This window comes from Lepisosteus platostomus, chromosome 10 (genome assembly GCF_059453375.1).
Source record: "Lepisosteus platostomus isolate fLepPlt1 chromosome 10, fLepPlt1.hap1, whole genome shotgun sequence".
In the NCBI taxonomy this organism is placed as follows: Eukaryota; Metazoa; Chordata; class Actinopteri; order Semionotiformes; family Lepisosteidae; genus Lepisosteus; species Lepisosteus platostomus.
In genome coordinates this window covers 41,461,644-41,473,929 of record NC_142620.1, presented here as the reverse complement: position 1 = coordinate 41,473,929, position 12,286 = coordinate 41,461,644, and the positions used below count along the sequence as shown (strand labels likewise).

The window sequence follows — 12,286 nt, the reverse complement described above, 5'->3', positions numbered from 1 at the left end:
CTCTGTAAACAAGATGACAGTATTTTTGGACGCTTCAGGAGACATGGAGGCCTGTTTTCAACCCATTTTAATCAAAACAATACCACCAGGAGACTCAACAAATTTAGCCAATAAAAAATGCAAGGAACACATAATGCGACTAAACATCATAGAAATGTGATTGAAGAAATTTGTTCTTTATTTCCAGAGTTGTTTTTTGTTTTAATGTGATGGTGTCCTTTAAGCTAAAGCAGTGCTGATCCGTCATTCATTGATACTTTCAGGGAGACAAACTGCTTGTGTGTCTTTATTGTTCTTAAAAAAATTGGAAAATCTAAATCTTTCTTACGTTACTTTGATGCTATCAAATAAAGAGAATACACTTCCTATACCTCAGTATAAGATACAGTATGTATCCCAGATCCAATACCCCAAACAGCCTATAATATAACTGCTATATAAATGTACTGTTAATACCTTTAATAAATGTATAAATATACACTGATTACTTTACCAGTGGTACAAATCTTATAATGTTCATAATTACTACTTACTACTAAAATTCCTTAAAAAGTCACCATTCATCATCTGCCAAACTGTGTTATACCATACGGTGATGCCGGAGCCTACCCGGCAAGTAACGAGCGCAAGGCAGGGTACACCCTGGACGGGGTGCCAGTCCATCACAGGGCAAGTGCAAGCCAATTATACATGGGGACAATCTGGAGGCCACAGTAAAGGCTGAGGGTGGAAATTTGGCCCGGACACCAGGATAACGGGAGTCCGATGAACAGGGCATCAACAGTCTAACTATCATGTTCTCACCTCACAAGAAACCCACTGATACACGAGCAGCATGAGGACGTGTGCTGTCCTGCTGGAACTTTGTCATGTCCCATGAGCCTGCAGGAAGGGCAGCAAGTGAGGTCTCGGTCTAGAAACTTGTGCTCGGGCCAACAACTCCCCACTGATTGGTATATTGTACATAAATATTAGCTGTTTTGATATAATGTTAGCATGTATTCCGTGCTTAACTCACTGATGTCCATCTGTGTAGTCAACACAAAACCTTGACTGAGTCCTAAAGAAGATTTTGACAATTCCACTCCTGATGAGTTTACTGGAGTTGGCTTCATTCAGTCTCTGACAAATGAATGGTACCTAGGTGTCACTCTCTCCATTAGCAGTTCCTATCTACATTTTTCTTTCTTCATTTTTGCCATGCTTCTTATTGAAAGAAATTACATCATCACTTGAACTCAGTCTCACAAATGAGGTGATTTAGTGTGTATGCAACAGTCACTGGAGTGTATCATATTCAGTCACGAATGATCAAATAATCACCAAAAACATGTAATTCAAATCCAAAATCAATTTTGATTTGAGGTAACCATGGCTTATAACCCAGTCTCCTGAAACTATGTTGCAGACATCAAGTAGTGTTATTGTCTCAGGCCCTTGGATCACCAAAAAAACAATGATTCGAAATCCCCCCTTAAATGCCATCGTGATGTTGACATCTCCAACATTTATCCCCCACATTTAAGGTCACAGAAAAACAACAGAGTGGACAAAATACTTTTCTACATGTTTGACTAAGTATAAAATGCAAAAAGGGGGCTGAGTGTCATACATTAAAGTTCTGTTTTAAATAGCCTGCTTATCATGTTTTCAGTTCACATCCTGATGGATGGTTTTTAAATAAGTTGTATGTTCATCACTTTAAATGTTCATTTGCATTTTTTACAGGACTGTCATGAAGCCTGTATTTGGCCTGACTTTTTTTTCCAAGCTATTGGAGAAACTCCCACATTTTAGAACGTCTTTGCCTGGTTTGGATGGAACAGCAAGGTCGTAAGTAGCACCACATAAGAAAAAGAACACTCCATTACCCTGAGCTAGTCAAATAACAGATGAAAGTCAGCCTTCTAAACAATTTCAACCTTCTGTTTTTCTTCGGCTTTGAAAAAAAGATCTGAAGAGGATGTCTCTTTTATAAACAAGACAACTATTTCATTCCATCCTTATTATATCCTACAATTCATAGCTGTGAAATACATTATTTGCAACTCGTCCAACCAATAGAATCAAGGCAGGGATGCAGCAATGTGCTCACATGGCATGCTCCCCTCACTAGGCTGCACAATAATGATATGTCTCGCACCGCGAAGCCAGCACGATACAAGTCTTATCAGCTGCATGCAGACACAAATACTATCTTTTTTTCCCCCAGTGCTGCTGTTCAAGATGTCTGAGAAGGATCTCGTGAGGAAAGAAGGCATAAGCAAGGTCTACATCCATGGGTTTAGGTAGGAAACCACTTTGAAGGTCTCATTTGGCACGTTTGTCTATAAGGGCAACACTGGGCCGACTTGTAACAGACTAAATTTCATTTTTCAGAAGACAGTGGTCTGATTTATGATCTTCCGTGGCGCTATCATACACTAGCCGGCGGAAGATCAGAAAGGGAAGTGATTAGAATAATGAAGACGGACATGCTGCAATAGGGTTGCATAAATTTGAGCTATCCAACAAGCGTGTCCAATTTTACACAATATTAAACCCACTTGTCTGCTTGCTGCGTCCACTGACATTTTTGTGCTCCAAGAAATCAGACCTCATTATGTGTCAATTGCAACAAAAGCATCAGGTTTTCAGACTAAAAATGAACGTGTGAACCGAGACGACCTTTTTGAGACCAGGACCACCCAGATCCTACATGAACAGAAAGTTTGAAAAGATAAACACAATAAAATCATTTTTTACTAAATTTAAGGCAGCATATCCCACATCTGTGACACATAAAACATTTCACATCACAAGTTTAAGTTTTTTTAAATTGGGTACTTCTAACTTTTACCTAATTACTTTGAAATCCACTCTGCTGCACACTTTATTATACAAGAAATGCAAAATTGAAGTACCAGTTGCCATCCGGATCAAGGGCCAGGTTCATGGGTGCTGTTCAGGAAAGATTTGGAAAATAATGTATTAGGGAAAAATAAACCAGGGTGGCACAGTGGTTAGCATTGCTGTGTGGCTTTACTCTGGGTGCACTGGGTTCCTCCCACAGTCCAAAAGCATACTGGTAGGTCAATTGGCCCTGGTGTGAGTGTGTGTGTGTATGTGTGTCTGTCTGCCCTGTTAGAGACTGGTGTCCCATCCAGGGTGTATCCTGCATTGTGCCTGATGCTTACGGGATAGGCTCAAGCTCCCCCACAACCCTGAACTGGAAGAGGTGGTTAGAAAATGGATGAATGGATGGAAAAATAAACCTGATTTTTTATTCTCCTCAACAAAATGTCTGAGAATGAGATTTTGGGATCAATTAGCTTCTATAAGCCATTAACAGACAGAAAGACTCACACAAAAATCAATTCATCTTAAAAAAATGAAGATTGTTTTAACATGGGCTAATGAATAAGACAACAGTGACTGGTAAGGCTTGCTGAATTCCTCAATTTTTTCTCAAGACCATGAAAGTTAAAATGAGATTTAAAAAGTCCCTTAGGACACTGCAACAAACATGATGGAAGTCAGATAGTTGCCAGCTTCGATAAAGCACGTAATGATAAAATGTCTAAACTTTAAGACTGAGATTAAGCTCCAAAATGAAAAAAAGAACAAATACAATCACAAGGAAAAATCAAGAACTTTATCTTTAACACAATGTGAACTCTCTGAGGAAATAATGCTAATAGTTTGCATTTCTTTTCTAAATAGCTTTATGCACATATCAAAAGCATCAGTTTTGTTAGAATTTTGTAGAGAAAAAAATAACAGCCAATTATCATTCAAAACCAACCTACCGCTGAAACCCCTGCACTAGCCCAGCAGTAAATGAGGACTCTACACATGCTTGTGGTCATTAAGGATCCCATGGTACTAATTGACAGAGAAGTGGTGCTAACCCTGGAACCTTGGCTAAATTACAATTAAGGGCTTTGCTGTCTGGCAAACCTAAATGTCCCCCTCTGTTTTAACGGGCTAAGTAATTCTTCACTTCTTTAATGTTGTGTACTGAGCTCCGGTGTAAATGCAGTTGCCACGCATTGCCCCAGCAAGAGCTTCCTTGAGCACAAAACAGGATATGACTATAAGATATTATTATTTTTGCCATTAGTGGTGTCATGAACGACATGTTTTATTAAGTAATCCCTTTATTTTAACACTGTGGTCCTAGAATACATGCAATCAAATGTAGGGACGCACAAACCATGACTGAGGTCATGACCGACCCAATATAAGGAATCCCCAGGAACACACCGAGGATCATAGCCAGTGGATACTTGTGTCTTTGCCCCAAAAGCATAATTAGAAGCCCTCAATAGCCAGGCTATTTGTACCTTTACCTCAGGAAGATACCCAGAATTAGGAGTCCCTATGACCATACCCAGGACCATACCATTAATATTATTTTCTCCTGCCTGAAAACTCAAAATCTGCTAGATACCGCTCACGTGAGAATACAATTACACATAGCAATCACCATTCAGACTGCCTCTGCTCATTTTAAGCATCGTCTAAGGCACAGCAGGATACATTTCTCTTAATTTTCATTTAACATAACAAAATGGTGATGCCCACACTGATCAACTGGCAGCATCAATTTCAAACTGCTAGTGTTACAAAACCTGTTTTGCCAGTTTTGTCCAAATATTACTGTTTTCATTTTGGAGAAAATGAAATTACAACATTACACAATGGTGTTCCTGTATAAATTAATATGGACATCTGTTAGCCATTGGTCATTAATGTGCTTTGAGTATTCTGAGCATCCATATTGTCTGTAGTCACATATGGCGATCCAAAGAGGTAGTATAATCGTGAAACTGACTGTCATCACCAGGACTTCCTAATTGACACAGACAAGAATATAGCAACCTAACTTCCACATTGCTCAAGTACAGTTTTTCATGACAGGGGCTTTTGTTGTTGTTTCATGGTTTCCAAACTAGTGAAGACCAAAATAACTATGCCTTCTTTGCTAATAAAATCTATTCCCTAGCAACCTTAATGCCACTCTGCTTTACAATAGTATTTTATAACAGAACTAACTTGAAAGCCTGCAAAACAGCACAGTTTTCTAGTTTCAAATGTTCAATTAATTGGAAGAGGACTACTGATTCACCAGCTGCACAAAATGATTGATGCCAATGATTACAACAACACATTACAGTCCATGGTATCCTTGTGCATGTCCCAAACTTTATACAAGTGCACTGCAAGGAGTTGCAATACAGGAAAAAAAAATGAGTATGTTTTATTTATCACAGATCAACTGCATGGGTTCAGCTGTGGTTTTGTAGCTTTTCATGCCAGTGAAACAGATTTTTATTTGCATACCCATTTTTGTTCAACATGGACAATGCTTCTGCCAATCTGCAAATGCAGCTGATTGAATTTCAGTGTGGCTCCATGCTAAAGGAAAAACATGGCACCCAGCAACCCAGAAACATTCCATTCCAGCAACTACCCAGAAGGAAAAATGCCTGCTATGAAAACAGACCTCCTTTTTGGAAACACAGGGGTATGCAATTACAAGTACATTTAAGCTTAATTAAAAGTAACGAGAACAAGCACAACGTCATTTAAGGCCAGCTGCAGACAGATGTGCAAATCCAAGATCCAGATTCATGTACCCATTGACAGGTATCTGTCAGTTTCTTGACATTTTAAAAGGTCAAAACGCAAAAAGATTTTCCTTAAGTTCACAATTCATCTTCTACAAATATGAAATGGTTTTGTAAATTATTGTGGTAACAATGTGGTAGACGTTGTTCATCCACAACATGCTTTTCACTGGTATGTTTTAATTCTGTATATCGCCGCTGTTAATTCAATACAAATGTTGACACAGTTTAACATTAAGGAATGCCAGCAAAATTAAAAGATAATTTAATTGAAAACTTGATTGTAGTAATTAGTTATTTTTTCTTGGCCCTCTGGTCATGAATTCAGTTTTTATAATGGTCATCCAGCATAACATTTTGTGTATCCTTGATCAAAGGTGCCGGACACTCAATAAACATTATACAAGATCTCTGTATCACTGGCCGAAATGTCTTTTTAAGCAAACTATGTATAACTACAGTACATGCTGTAAGTGAATGCTTAATGACAATTTAGGCAGAAAAGAAAAACAGAAGTCATGAGAAGCATGGCAGAAGAGACAGTGAGAGCTTTTCTGCAATACAGTACATCTGACTTGCATTTATTATAAAAAAGACTACTTATTAGGTTCTTATCCACATGGCACAGAAGACTCCATATGAACATCATAACATAAGAAATGTTAGACTAGCGATACTATAGAACCTATCTAGCTAATCTGAGTGCTAGTAGTAAAGTGATCCAAGGATCACATCAAGCTGTTTCTCAAAAGAACCCCAGGTATCTGCTTGATCAACACAGGTGGGCAAGATATTTCAGGCTCTCACAACACTACGAGTTAAAAAGAGGCCTCCGGTTTTCTATTTTAAATGCAGTTCTCCACTCGAATCCTATTTTGTGTTTCTCTGTTGATTCTAAAGTCCATTGGGTTGAATTTGTTAATAGCTGAGGATTTAAAACAGTTGAATTAGTTCTTCTCATAGCCTTCTGAAGTCAAGGCTAAAATATAATAGAATATTCCTTTAAGCCCAAGAATGTATCTACTCACTCTTCTCTGGACTGAATTCAAACCACCATTATGATATATTTTTTGTAGTTTGATGACCAAAATTGTAGACGACATTCTAAAAGATTTTGTTAAGTGCAGTGTAATTTGAACATATCATCCTCAAATTTAAGCTTTAACTACTGTATGTATTTAGAATTACCATGGGGTGAATTTGTGTCACGGACCTCTTGTACAAACCATACATAAAGCTTAGAGTTTGTAGTATTCTGTATATTTATTGAGTTAGTGTGTGATTCCTAAATCCAAAGATTTAAATGAGGTAATCTTGTTTTCATTGAAAAGCTGGATCCTGCTATTCACAGAGAGATGAATCTATATCCACCTTGTAACAAGATATCTATTGCCATGTTAGCAGAGCTGAATTTGACTGGCAAGTAACCTACATTTGACTTAAAATGAATGGCTGAACACGTAAAACTGATTCCAATATGCTATTTTCTTTTCACTTTACCTAGATACCTTTCAAACTAGCACAAATGATTCTGAAGACTCCACACAAATGTTTCTCCTTTTCATTGGCAAAATGATGGCGCATTTGTTTACCAGACTAAGATAGTCTTAGTTTTCCACTGACTGGATGATTGAGTGTTTGAAGTTATGGAAGAATTTAATAGCTACACTGCCTAAGAAACCCCTGTTGCCGCGGCAATGTTTTCCCAGGAGAACAGGAACAAGTCCCTGCCTCATCTTTCGCGGATCATTTCTCCCTTTCTGAACCATCTACAAAGAATTGACTGCTATTGTATTTCTGCTAAGAGTGCAGTGCAATGGAGAAATAGGAAAAGGAATTAGTAATCAGGGCTGTTCTGTCTCCCAATGCCATTCTTAATAGATCTAAAGATATTTTATGAAAATAAAAAATAGTCAAAAACCATAGATATTTATTCCCACCCCACCACATATAATTATATATATTTATGTTATTTGCCACCCGCTGAAAAAAAAAATCCTTCTCATTTTCCTTCTCAACTCAAATTAAAAAGAATAAACACACACTAAAATTAGAATTGTGAATTTCCAGTGCTCTACACTAGATTCTCTCCATCAATCTATCATCAGAAACCAAGAGCTGATTACAGATACAGAGAGGAAACAAGACAGGACTACACCTTGAACAGGATGTCACTGCAGTACACACAATATGTATGCACACAAGACAGATTTCAGTGGCGCCAATTAAACTAGCCAGAATGTTAATTTGGAAGATGGCACTTTCAAGATGGCACTGGAAGACAGGAGGAAACCAGAGCACCCTGAGAAAACCCACATCAACACCAGGACAGGCACAGCCCACACAGAAAGAACCCCAGACCACAACTGAATCCCAGTCCCAAAGGCTATGAGTCAACAGCCCTTCAGTAACTATCACACCTCTGTCCTGCTGGTTTGCCACATAAAAAAAAATACATTTGAAAAGCAAGTTAAAATAAACAGAAATGGAAGGATTCAAATAATCTAGCAGCATTGTTAATTAACACCTAAATAAATCTAAAGTATCCAAATAAATGTGCTCAGTGATCTCAGGGAAAAAGGGCACAGTAACCACGGTGACTACACCTTATAGCAGATTATCCATTTAACTTCAGATTCCTGGAAGTATGAAATACCTGTTGGTAGAGCAGGATGCAAAGGGCAATCATATTCTCACTGCCTAATCAGCACCCCTCCAAGAATGCTTATGCACTGTATACTGTCTGCTGCTTCACGGTCGGAAGTAAATAAATTAAAATGACATTACTGTGTCGTACACCCACAGTAGATTCTGTTCATTCATCATCCTTTTCTTTCTGCTATGCTGGGCATAATCTTACATTTTGGCAGCACTGACACTGCGGCTGCCACAGGCATTGTGGAGTCTCTCTAATTAAACAATTATACCAGTGAGTAGGTAATGTGCCTGGAACTGCATTTCTATACAAACAGATATTCGCCACTGGCAAAATTGGTCAGACAGCATTTTCCTTTGCATGTGTTCAGAGCTGTTGTTCATTTAAGGACCCATAATATGCATCAGCCCTTTAGATAAACCATTTTTGCTTATTTTGCTCTTACTAGTGATGTGACTATTTTGCTGTCTCCAGTCACAAGAACATCCAAAGAAAAAAAATACAAAAATGATTTTTCAAATGAAGAAAAGCACACTTGTGCACCACATTGGTTGTAATATCTATGGAGACTTAAAATGTATATGAAATGACAATGTTATGTACAGTGCCTTGCGAAAGTATTCGGCCCCCTTTTCAACTTTTCAACCTTTTGCCACATTTCAGGCTTCAAACATAAAGATATAAATTTTTTATTTTATGTGAAGAATCACCATCAAGTGGGACACAATTGTGAAGTGGAACGAAATCTATTGGATTTTTGAAACTTTTTTAACTAATAAAAAAATGAAAAGTGGGGCGTGCAAAATTATTCGGCCCCCTTGCGTTAATACTTTGTAGAGCCACCTTTTGCTGCGATTACAGCTGCAAGTCGCTTGGGGTATGTCTCTATCAGTTTTGCACATCGAGAGACTGAAATTCTTGCCCATTCTTCCTTGCAAAACAGCTCGAGCTCAGTGAGGTTGGATGGAGAGCGTTTGTGAACAGCAGTTTTCAGCTCTTTCCACAGATTCTCGATTGGATTCAGGTCTGGACTTTGACTTGGCCATTCAAACACCTGGATACGTTTATTTGTGAACCATTCCTTTGTAGATTTTGCTGTATGTTTGGGATCATTGTCTTGTTGGAAGATAAATCTCCGTCCAAGTTTCAGGTCTTTTGCAGACTCCAACAGGTTTTCATCCAGAATGGTCCTGTATTTGGCTGCATCCATCTTCCCCTCAATTTTAACCATCTTCCCTGTCCCTGCTGAAGAAAAGCAGGCCCAAACCATGATGCTGCCACCACCATGTTTGACAGTGGGGATGGTGTGTTGAGGGTGATGAGCTGTGTTGCTTTTACGCCAAACATATCATTTTGCATTGTGGCCAAAAAGTTCGATTTTGGTTTCATCTGACCAGAGCACCTTCTTCCACATGTTTGGGGTGTCTCCCAGGTGGCTTGTGGCAAACTTTAGACGAGACTTTTTATGGATATCTTTGAGAAATGGCTTTCTTCTTGCCACTCTTCCATAAAGGCCAGATTTGTGCAGTGTAAGACTGATTGTTGTCCTATGGACAGACTCTCCCACCTCAGCTGTAGTTCTCTGCAGTTCATCCAGAGTGATCATGGGCCTCTTGGCTGCATCTCTGATCAGTCTTCTCCTTGTCTGAGCTGAAAGTTTAGAGGGACGGCCAGGTCTTGGTAGATTTGCAGTGGTCTGATACTCCTTCCATTTCAAGATGATGGCTTGCACAGTGCTCCTTGGGATGTTTGAAGCTTGGGAAATCTTTTTGTATCCAAATCCGGCTTTAAACTTCTCCACAACAGTATTACGGACCTGCCTGGTGTGTTCCTTGGTCTTCATGATGCTCTCTGCGCTTTCAACAGAACCTTGAGACTATCACAGAGCAGGTGCATTTATACAGAGACTTGATTACACACAGGTGGATTCTATTTATCACCATCAGTCATTTAGGACAACATTGGATCATTCAGAGATCCTCGCTGAACTTCTGGAGTGAGTTTGCTGCACTGAAAGTAAAGGGGCCGAATAATTTTGCACGCCCCACTTTTCATTTTTTTATTAGTTAAAAAAGTTTCAAAAATCCAATAGATTTCGTTCCACTTCACAATTGTGTCCCACTTGTTGGTGATTCTTCACATAAAATAAAAAATTTATATCTTTATGTTTGAAGCCTGAAATGTGGCAAAAGGTTGAAAAGTTCAAGGGGGCCGAATACTTTCGCAAGGCACTGTAAATGTCATATTGCTTGCTAATATTTGGGAGAAATGCTGGAGAGAATTTGAACAAAAAGAATCCCACATATGTGTTCAAAGAGCAAAACATGATTTCTACACCCACTTTTTCATGAAAATACTAATTAACTAATTAACACATGCTATTTTTTTTCAGAACAGTACTGTAAAGGTCTCTGGGTTCAGTTCAGCGTTTTGATCCAAAACCATCATTAAATATGGAATATTTAATAATTTTTTCGTCTTTGTCTTTGCTTTCTACTCATGTACTTACATATTTGGATATTTAAAATGACACAAAAAACAACAACAACAACAACAACAACAAAGCACTGTTCTACTGCCAGTCACAATTCACCAGGAGAAAGAAATATGTGCTATGCGAGGCTGGTGGCAATTTTGAGGAAAAAAAACAACATTTTGAAGACTTAAAAAACACTGCAAAAGGTCTGTCATAAGCCCCTTGACTGAAATGTCTCTTGTATAGGCACTGCATATGAGTGTACATTGAAGGGGTCAATTCACACCACCCCCATTTAAATACTGGCAGGTTTTCCAAGTAAATACTGTTGGAATGTCGTAGGGGTAGGAATTTTGAAGGAGTTCCATTGTTAACACCACTTTAATGTAGCCAGGGCAATTACATTCTTCCCTGCATTGAACTCAGTAATGCATTGATTTGCTACTGATAATAACCCTCTGAAGAAACTAATACTCCTGCATCAAAAATGCCAACAATGCAAATTGGTTAATGAAGCAGAAACGTAGCTATGTGGTCTTCAGAGAGCTGAAATGCAATTGTCAAAATTTCTCTTGGGATGTGTTGGAATAAATACTTTATACTATACTGCCTGCACTGCGTGTAATATCAGAATGAGATATTCAGTGGAAAACCTCCTAAACCATATTACAAGAAAAAAAAAAACCTAATAAATAAACCGAAGTCCCAAATTCCTAAAGGATCTACTCAGGTTCCTAAATAAAACTTGAACTGTCCTTTCACATCCAACTGCTTTACCACCCTAAAACTGTGCATCTTTAGTGCTTCAATAAATAAAAGTAATCATTTTTCCTCCTGGTATGTCAAAGAGATAAAACAGATGATGCAACATTTTGAGGAATGTGTATAAAATACTGCAGCCTGACCTTGGTTAATCTGAGAGAACTGAAGCTCAAAGTTGTTGTACACAGAATTTGAAAAAAAATACTTGTAAATGGGATTTAGGAAAACCTTTGGGATTAAGCTGTATTTTACATGGAAATTTCCAGGGAAGGTTAATAAATTGGTCTTCCAAAATGATTTTTTTCTATTGGGGATTTCAGAAGTTAAAAACTAAAAATGTAACTGAAATATATATAAAATATGTGGTTAGAGTTCATGGTAGTCTAAGACTGACCCTACAACAGGGTTCTCCAACCCTGGTGCTGGAATAACCCTATCTATTGAGTCTTACAGACACCCCTAAAATGCCCATTTTTTTAAAGATTAGGAACAGACAGTAAGTGATTGATCACTTAAGTGAGGGTATTGTTCAGTTAAGGTCACTCTGGTCCTTTAGGGCTGACAGGCATTCTGGATTTTGTTTCAGATCTCTAAATCACTTGATTTAACAGTTCACCTAATTAACTAATCACAGTTAATTCCAAGTCTTTAGAAACTGATGATTCAGTGATTACCTATAAACCCTACATAATTGTTGCTGTAGAATCAGGGCTTGAGACCTCTAACACAGCACTTCCTAATCCTGATGTCTTTAATCTTTCAACTAATATCTGAAAATAA

At 38.2% G+C, this 12,286-nt stretch overlaps 1 protein-coding gene across 6 annotated transcripts in view; it reads right to left on the bottom strand.

Annotated features, from left to right (window-relative positions):
• The window catches only part of nexmifb (neurite extension and migration factor b), a 173,427-nt gene that overhangs the window by 58,350 nt on the left and 102,791 nt on the right, over window positions 1-12,286 (bottom strand). The gene's annotated exons all lie outside the window — the stretch shown is intronic.